The sequence below is a fragment of the Jaculus jaculus genome, chromosome 6, assembly GCF_020740685.1.
Source record: "Jaculus jaculus isolate mJacJac1 chromosome 6, mJacJac1.mat.Y.cur, whole genome shotgun sequence".
Taxonomy (NCBI): Eukaryota; Metazoa; Chordata; class Mammalia; order Rodentia; family Dipodidae; genus Jaculus; species Jaculus jaculus.
In genome coordinates, this window is record NC_059107.1 from 4862102 (window position 1) to 4870967 (window position 8866).

Consider the following 8866-nt stretch of genomic DNA (forward strand, 5'->3'; position numbering starts at 1 on the left):
CCAGGACAAAGAATGCTACAGACAGACACAGGCACAGTATTCATGCCTCTTGACCCCTGGAAGGTGAGAAGTTGTGTCTTTCCAGAAGCTTCCCTCCCCATCAGCCACCCTACATGGCCCTGAGAGCCTACCATTGGAAAGGTGTAGAGTTACCCCTGTCTGCCCACTCCCTGCTAAGAATTTGTGCACCCCACAGATCTTCATGGCCCCACCTGTCTCCAGGAAAGCCTCCCCTGGCTAAGCTGGCCTAAGTGGCCCCACCTTGACAGCCAGGAAAAAGCCCAAGATTCATGTTCTCTCTCCCACCTCCCTCACCACCTCGCCACCGCCGCCGCAGCCTCTACCACCTCCCTTTCTTCTTCTTTCTCTTCTCCTCCCCTTCTTCCTCCTCCTCCCCCTCCCCCCACTTCCTTTCTGTCTCTTGCTGCCATTCATTCTCCCTCCTGATGATACTTGTTGAGGCCACTTACCCAAGCTCAGGGCAGCCTGTGGGCACCAAGGACCAGCTCCTCGGCCCCCAGCATTCTGGCCTCAACCCACGCAGCCTGGGAGAAAGGAGTCGGTGGAATGAGTTGGCTTTAGGAAGGAGACGCTGCACAGTGATTCTTCCACATGGGGTAGCAAGCAGCAAGGCAGGTGCAAAACAGGGACCCCCGAGGGATGGGTGGATGGAAGCTGCCTCCGAGCCAAGGCAGGGGAGGGCCAGTCCTGCACCAAGGGTCAGCTGAGGGGGAGTCCACCACTTCCTCTCCCTCAGCCCTGAAGGCCTCACTGCTGGCATTAACCTCCTCCCCAATAAGTATTTCCCTCTCTCAAAACAACTACTTTGCAGCCCTTTCTTCGGGGGTTTTAATGGCATCTGAAATATAAGCTCGGAGCTGCAAACGGCTCTCGGCCAATCCTCCGGAACACTTTGCCTCCCCAGAAACTCCTTCTCAACTGATTTTACTTCCTCCACCACAAAGAGAGACTTTGGAGCAATGGGCCTTTTCATCAACAATTACAAGAAGTTTTAAAAGTCACATTTAAAAGGCTGTCACGGTGGTGAGCCTGCTCAGCTCTTTACTCTGCTCCTGGGGGACCGCCTCGTGGTGGCAGGAAGCAGGCTCGGGCAGGAGGTGGATAGGTGGGGAGCAGCCTCATCTATCACCCAGCGACAGGTCCCCGGTGCCCAGGGGTCCTCAGAGAGCACATCTGCAGCCCGGGCAGAGCTGGCATGATTGATCACAGGCGGGCTGGCAGCTCCTGCAGTCGGATTTATCAGTTTGCTGACTGCTTCTCCTCGCACCGACCTCCAAGTGTGTCTGCACCTGGGGACCCAGAGCTGGCCTCTCGAACCACACACAGGCACCTATGGCCATGACACCCATGCTGCGACTCAGCCCGGCCCTGTGCCTTCTCCTGCTCCTGGGGCACAGCCCGAGCCCAGAACACCCAAGAAGGACATATGTGTGGGTCCCCCTTTCTTCAACAGCTTTCCCCAGTTCTGCATCTCAGTAAACGGCGCTACGATCTCCAGGCCACCTCCTGGCCACCCCCAGGATTCTAAACCCTGCCACTGTCCTCTCCTCCTCACCACCACACCCCCGTCCCACGCCAGCTCGGCCTTACCTTGGAACCTCGAAACCCCTCCATCTGTCACCTGCCCAGCAGCCCCTCCTCCTCTGCCTCACCCAGCAGCCAGAGGCCAGTCCTACAGCTGGGTCCCAGCAGGGACCCCCCCCCAACCACCAAGCAGTACCTGGATGTGATGATGTGACCGTTCCAGCCCACGTACGGCAGGACAGTTCCTTCCTCCCTGCTAGTGATGCGGGGGAGGGGGCCGAGGAGACAGAAGTGACACGAGTCAGCAGGACAGCCACGAGTCCTTCTGTGCTCACCACCGAGTGCTCTAGGGAGACAGAGTCAAGCTCCTGCTCTCAGGAGAGCTGGAGTAGTAAATGGGGTCCCTTGGCTACGGCCCTCTCCCCGTCACATGTCGGCTCCTTTGAGGCAGGGGTCCTGTGCTCCCTGCCCATATAGCCGCCTTTCCCAGGCCTTTAGCCTCAATGTGACCACCCAAGCCCTTCCTTCTCTTCTGACCTTAACACACCTACGACCCATTCTACCAGTTCTCAATTGTCCAAACACCCCGTTCATCCTCTTGAAAGCTGCGATGGTTGATTTTCCTGGGTTTTAGATGGTCAGTTTTGTTTTTTTGTTTGTTTTTTTTTTTTTATTTGAGAGTGACAGACACAGGGAGAAAGACAGATAGAGGGAGAGAGAGAGAATGGGCGCACCAGGGCTTCCAGCCTCTGCAAACGAACTCCAGACGCGTGCGCCCCCTTGTGCATCTGGCTAACGTGGGACCTGGGGAACCGAGCCTCGAACCGGGGTCCTTAGGCTTCACAGGCAAGCGCTTAACCGCTAAGCCATCTCTCCAGCTCTAGATGGTCAGTTTGACAGGGTTTAGAATCACCCAGGAGGTGGAGCTCTGGAAGTGCCTGTGAAAGCGTTGCCACAGAGGTGTGCCTGAGCTGAGACGGCCCGTCCGGAATGGTCCTGACCGAGGAAAACCGAGGAATGGCGCTGAGATCCCGCACTCGTGCTCCTGACCACAGACGCAGTGTGACCAGCCGTCCCATGCTTCCCCCACCACGCTGGCCTCTGTCCCCAGGCCAAGAGCCAGCATAAGCCCTTCCTTCCTTCAACTGCTTTTGTCCCGTATGTTGCCATAGCAACAAGAAAAGTAACTAATACGGGAGCCTAATCCCATTGCCACGAAGTCATGCCAGCCAGTTGGATGATGTCTTTGTTTCAGATGTGTACTTAACTTTCCTGCTGCTCTCCAAGCTCGCGGAAGGTCTTCCCTGGTTTGTGGCTAATCCGCAGAGCACACAGTATACCCTCAGTAAATATTGACTGTGTGCATAATTCTACAAGTCCTAAGCAGGAAGTTGCTAGGAGCTAAGAAAGAGCCGCGTAGGTACCTTAGATGCTCCTTTGCTCTCGCTGTGACAGAATGCCTGATAGAAGCGACGCAAGGGAAGGGTTTGCCCGCTCACAGCGTAAGAGGGAATGCAGTCTCCACGGTGAGAAGGAATGACCACAGGGGTACGAGGTGGCAGGTCACACTAAGTCCGCCATCAGGAAGTGCTAGGGACACCGGTTCTCAATGCACAGCCTCTTTTTCCCTTTTCCTTTTTCTTTTTTTTTTCAAGCCAGGACCCCAGCCCATGGAATGGTGCCATGTGGGTCTTTTTGTCCTCAAACTTCTCTGGAAACACTTTCACGGATGTGCTCGAAGGTAAGTGATTTCAAGTCCAGGCAAGATAGCAGTGAAGTGTGGTCCCACTGTGACCGTCACAGTGGGGGTGTCACGCCACTCCTGAGCAGGGTATATTCAACACACAGCTAATGCTGCTGAAAACTCTAGTTAACCTTAGATATGGTTTGGGGGGGGACCAAACAACTGGGTCCCTCCCTTGCCAGAGAATCTGTCCTGAGTATCCCTCCGTGTGCTGATTAGATCTCTACCTCCAGACCCCCTGTGAGCAGCACCACCCAGGAGCCCATGGAGTTGTCTCAACTTGGCATATGCCCCATAAACAAGGCATGTGCCAGCCCAAGGATGCGGGCGAGGAGACAAAATGCCCAGCCTGCCACACATACATGCAGGAAGGAGTGTGTAAACGTACACTGTTCTATCTGGGCAGGGAGACTATGGAGCTAGTTTGTTTTTTGGTTTTTTTTTTTAAGATCCTCTGTTACTATGTCTTTGATAAAAAAGAAAATAAGCAAATAGGAAGGAGAGCCCTAACGTCATATTGGCACTCTTAAATAAAGCCTGGTTTAGTCTCGGGTTGGTCTGGCTGCTTGGCACGAGAGCGGAAATTACCCACGCTGCCCAGCAGGAGAAGTCCTTCCCCACCTCCCCTCTGCTGGGAAGCTGCCCAGGTCCAGAGTAGTCCCAAAGAGCTGATGCTGTCAGGGTGCCGGTAGTTGAGCCCCAGGGTGAGTTGAACGTCACGGACACAGTGAGTGTCGCCCTCCCTACCCCTCTCTTGGCTCTTCTCTCCCTGAGGGAAGGTGGAAGCACAGCCAGCCTCTAGCCACACGGGGCTCCCAGGCCTGTGCCCCGCCCCAACTCACCCCTCAGAAGGAAGGTCCTGTCTCGTTTACTAAGTGGCCCATCTCTCCACACATGATATGCAGCCTAGTGGAATTTGATAGAATCATCCACAGCCAACACTGCTAACTTTTCTTTTATCTCCTGTTCTGAAAACCTGTCAAATTCATCATCTCTGGCCCACAAAACAAATTTTTTTTTTTTTTTTTTGAGTCATGTAGGAAGAATTGAAGTTGAAATGCTGTGAGGGTAGAGGCCTTTTGTATTGGTGTCAGGCGTCTTATGAAGCCTAATGGAGCTGTTCTTTGACAATATTATCTGTGTTTGGCTAATTTGGTAGAGTAGACAACATCCTCTATTGAACAGGAAGAATAGAATACGCAGTCCTAGGGAAGCGGATAGTTGGCCCATTGTGGGTAATTTGCTTCCGTTATTCATCCTGCAGATAGGTGCTCAATTACAGGTAAATTTCCATTCATTCTTTTATCACCTTGCAAATGAAATCGTCATTTTTAAGCTAGCTTGAAGCAGAGCTGCGTGTCAGTAAACAAAAGGGCAGGCCTCCTTGTCACGGTATATTTTGCCTTGATTATTTGCTCTTCCATCCCACAGGAAGCCCTGCAATCAGGTCACAGAGGCATCCCCACTAGCTGACCCGTGTCTTCTTACAGCCGCCCATGCAGGCTCGGGCCAGCGGCAACAGGACACACTCCGCAGGTGAACACATGAGGCCCGAGGTCAGCCAGAGGACGGGGAGAGCCGCTGGCCCTGAGGAGCCCTTGGATACGGAGTGGCAGGGGTGCTGCCCTGTAACCAAGGAGTCAAGGCAGGTCTCGGAGCCACCTGCTGTGCACAGCTGGCAAGACAAGTCTTCCAGGTGAGCCTGGGGGTGGATGTCACCTGAGGAGGCCCAGACAGGTTGAGGTGGAGGCTCAGGCCTCACAAGGTGTTCCGGGAAGCATTTCAGGTAGGACACTCTTATCTCACCATCATTATGCATATGCAAAGTAAGCCCATGACTAGCCAGGAGCGTTGCCCCAACCTGCAAGCTCCCCCTCACAACGGTGTCCAGGGTACCCTTGGTTGTAAGTGGCCTTTTCCCAATCAAGGGATCTGTGGGGTCTGGCAAAGAGGCCAAAAAAAAACCTGTACATCTCCACACCCCTCTGTTCCTCAGTTTCCCAAAAGCAAAACAGGCTAATATGTACTTTTTGTAGCCAAATGCTTCAGGACTTGGGGGTGGAACTTCTGTTTTCAGCTCACCCAGCTGTACAGACAGTGATGTCAGCCTGCTTTTCTTTTTGTATTTAGAGAGCAAGACAGAGAAAGAGGGAATTGGTGTGCCAGGGCCTCAGCCACTGCAATCGAACTCCAGAGGCTTGCACCACCTAGTAGACATGTGTGGCCTTGCACTTGCCTCACCTTTAAATATCTGGCTTATGTGGGATCTAAAGAGAGTTGGAACCTGGGTCCTTAGGCTTTGCAGGCAAGCGCCTTAACTGCTAAGCCCTCTCTCCGGCCCTCACCCAGCACTTCTGTAAAGAGAATTCTTCTTCAGAGATTTTTCTTAAGTGATTCTGGTATGACTGGCATATGTGGGGTCAGGGGGCCCTCACCATCGAGATGGACAAATAGAATGATGAAAGGGATGTTCTGTAAACATGCTGGACCACACAGGAGACTGCTCATCACCTAAGTGGGCTGCTCTCCTGTCCCCCCACACACACAACCCCCCAGCCCCGGGAACCCAGTCCTGTCTGTGCATTGGTGTGATTTGTCTCTGAAAGTCCATGAGGCTGGCCTCTAACCAGCAGAGTGGTGCACACGCAGGCCGCTGAGCTATGCATGCAACCCAGAGGCCTTCAGGAAACAGGTCAGGGCTGGGGGCACACGCCTGAGTGCCTCCTGTAGAAGCTGCAGTCCAGGGAGGGTAAGGTCACACTGAAAGTCCCGAATGGGACTGACAGAGTCCCAGGTCGCCTACTGGGTCAGTAGCTGCTCACAGGCAAAAAAAAAAAAAAAAGTCTTTCTATCTTTGAGGGGGAGGAGGTGGAAGGTAAGGGTGAACCAATGAGTTTAGTCAGGATGACTGATGGGAGGATGGCGAAAGGCCACTTACAGAAGGATGGACAATTTACCAGTGTGTACACCAGCAGAGAAAATGTGTCTCTCTCCCTAGAAACTATCAATAGCCCATAGATCCCCAGAGAGGGGCAAGGCCTGTGAGCCCCTCCGCCCCTGTCATGGAATGCTGAGGGTGTGGTCTGGCGGGTCCCAGCTGCTGTGGGCCGCGTGGCTTCCAGGGGACAGCATTGTGTGCTCTGAGCTTGGGGGGGGTGACACAGAGGTCCCGTGTGGGGCCGGGCACTCATCAGTCACTTAGTCTCAGCACTTTGACCAGTGAGGAGTCTCTGTATTAACAGCTGCCCTCTGCAAAAAGAAGGAGGAGGAGGAGGAGGAGGAGGAAGCTTCTCTGACCAAGGCTGAGAGCAGAAGGCAACATGACAGGCACAATGGTGTCATCTTCTCTCAAGATGTCACCTGCTTGGAGAACATTCTCCCTCTTCACCTGGAAGCCCCTTGCTCACCAAGCTTCTTGCACTTGGCCTCCACGCACACGAACTCTGCCTCCTTACCCAGTTTCCCTTCTCTGTCTATACCCACCAGACACTACAAAATTCTTGACAAAAGGACTTCCCCATCCCACAGCCTTAAATCCATCCTTGTCTGGTTACACACTGAACTTCCAGTTTTTTACACCATAAAATAATGAGATCTTCAATTGAGATTTAATTTCTTAACATAGTCAATATTTAATATTTACCCAGGAATCCAATCTCTGTAAATGTTGTCACTGCAAAGAAGCTGGAAGATAAAACAGTAAAAAAAAGGCCCTAAATCAACTGTTAACTATTTGGTCTTTGAGCTGTAAAAGTATAATATGTAAGGGGCTGGAGAGATGGCTTAGTGGTTAAGGCACTTCCCTGTGAAACCTAAGGACCCAAGTTTGATTCCCCAGTACGCACATAAGCCAGATGCACAAGGTGGTGCATGCATCTGGAGTTTGTTTGCCATGGTTAGAGGCTCTCGTGCACCCATTCTCTCTCTCTCTCTCTCTCTCTCTCTCTCTCTCTATCTCTATCTCTCTCTCTCTAACTTAATAAACAAATAAATATATGAAAAAAGTTTTTTTAATGTATAATATGTAGGGCTGGAGAGATGGCTCAGCAATTAAAAGTGTTTGCCTGCAAAGCCTGATAGCTCAGTTCAAGGCCCCAGTACCTACATGGGGACAAATGCACACAGTGGCACATGGGCCTGGAGTTCATTTGCAGTGGTAACAGATCCTGGCATGTCCATTTCATTTCCTCTCTTTCTCTTTCTCTCCTTGAAAACAAAAATATTTTTTAAAAAATTATAATGTGGATATTTACAAATGTGTAATTTTTACATTTTTTTATTATCATTGTAAGAAAAAAAAAGCATTGTTCCAGCAGACCCAGCCCTTCCCCAACAGAACGGAACTGACTTCAGAAAGCTAGGGTGCCAGCTGTATGTGTAACCTCTGGGGTGAGATGCAGGGAGAACCAGCAGAGGAGGGCACAGACACGGGCAAGTTGGGCTCAAATAGCACACAGCCTTGCCCCTTAATCTGGGGCACAGCTGGCAAAGCTCTGTCTCTGGTCCTGACGGTCCAAGCCAATTAACTACCACCAGCCATGGCTCTCGTCACCTCGTCCTCAAACTCACCCAAGCTTGAGGGCCAGCGAGGGGCTGGGAACCAGCCAGCCCACCTGCAGCTGGGAGTCCAGATGTTAAGGGACTTCTGTGTGAGCTTCACGGCATTAAAAAGAAAATCAAAAATTAAAGAGAAAAGTTAAGTATGCTATCTTGGCTTGTATCCTTCAGATGACTTTGAAAGCCTGGTGGCAAAACCAACCCTTCTAAAATTTTTTCCCCTCTCTCAAAGCCATTGAATGAAGGTGTCCAGAAGCAAGGCAGCTGGAGTCACACGCGGCTGTCCCCTGTGCTAGAGGAGAAGACGGACAGACCCTGGAGGCCACCTGACAACCCAAACGCCACAGCGGGACACACACACCCTGCAGGGACAGAAAGTGGCCAGACCTGGAAACAGAGTGGAAAGACGATGGAACCAGCGAATCCCTGGGACGGCTCGGCCCTGGGACTGCGCAGTGACCTGCAGCTGAACCTTCCCACTTCATGTGCGCGTGTCCTGAATGATTCCTATGAACTTGAACCTCCCCAGTAGAAGCTAAGACGACCCCAGGGAGGAACAGAGGCGCCGCATGGGCATGGCGATGAGGGAGGAGCACGAGGGTGTTTTGCCACCTCCAAATGGCGTGTCCCAGAAGCTCCTCCCCCCTGCATGCCCCCCTCTGTGTGTGGAAGTGGCCTCAGCACACGAGACCCAGAATTTCACAGTAGTGTCCATCCAAAGGCAGAGTAGTACCAAAAAGAAGATAAAGGAGCCGGGGAGATGCTCCGTCAGTCAGGAGCTGGCCCTCTGCGGTGGTTTGATTCAGGCGTCTCCCATAAACTCAGGTGCTCTGAATGCTGGGTTCCCAGCTGGTGGAGATTTGGGAATTAACGCCTCCTGGAGGCAGTGTATTGTTAGGGGTGGGCTCATGGGTGCTACAGCCAGTGTCCCCTTGCCAGTGTTTGGTACACTGTCCTGTTGTTGTTGTCCATCTGACGTTAGCCAGGAGGTGATGTCCACCCTCTGCTCATGCCATCATT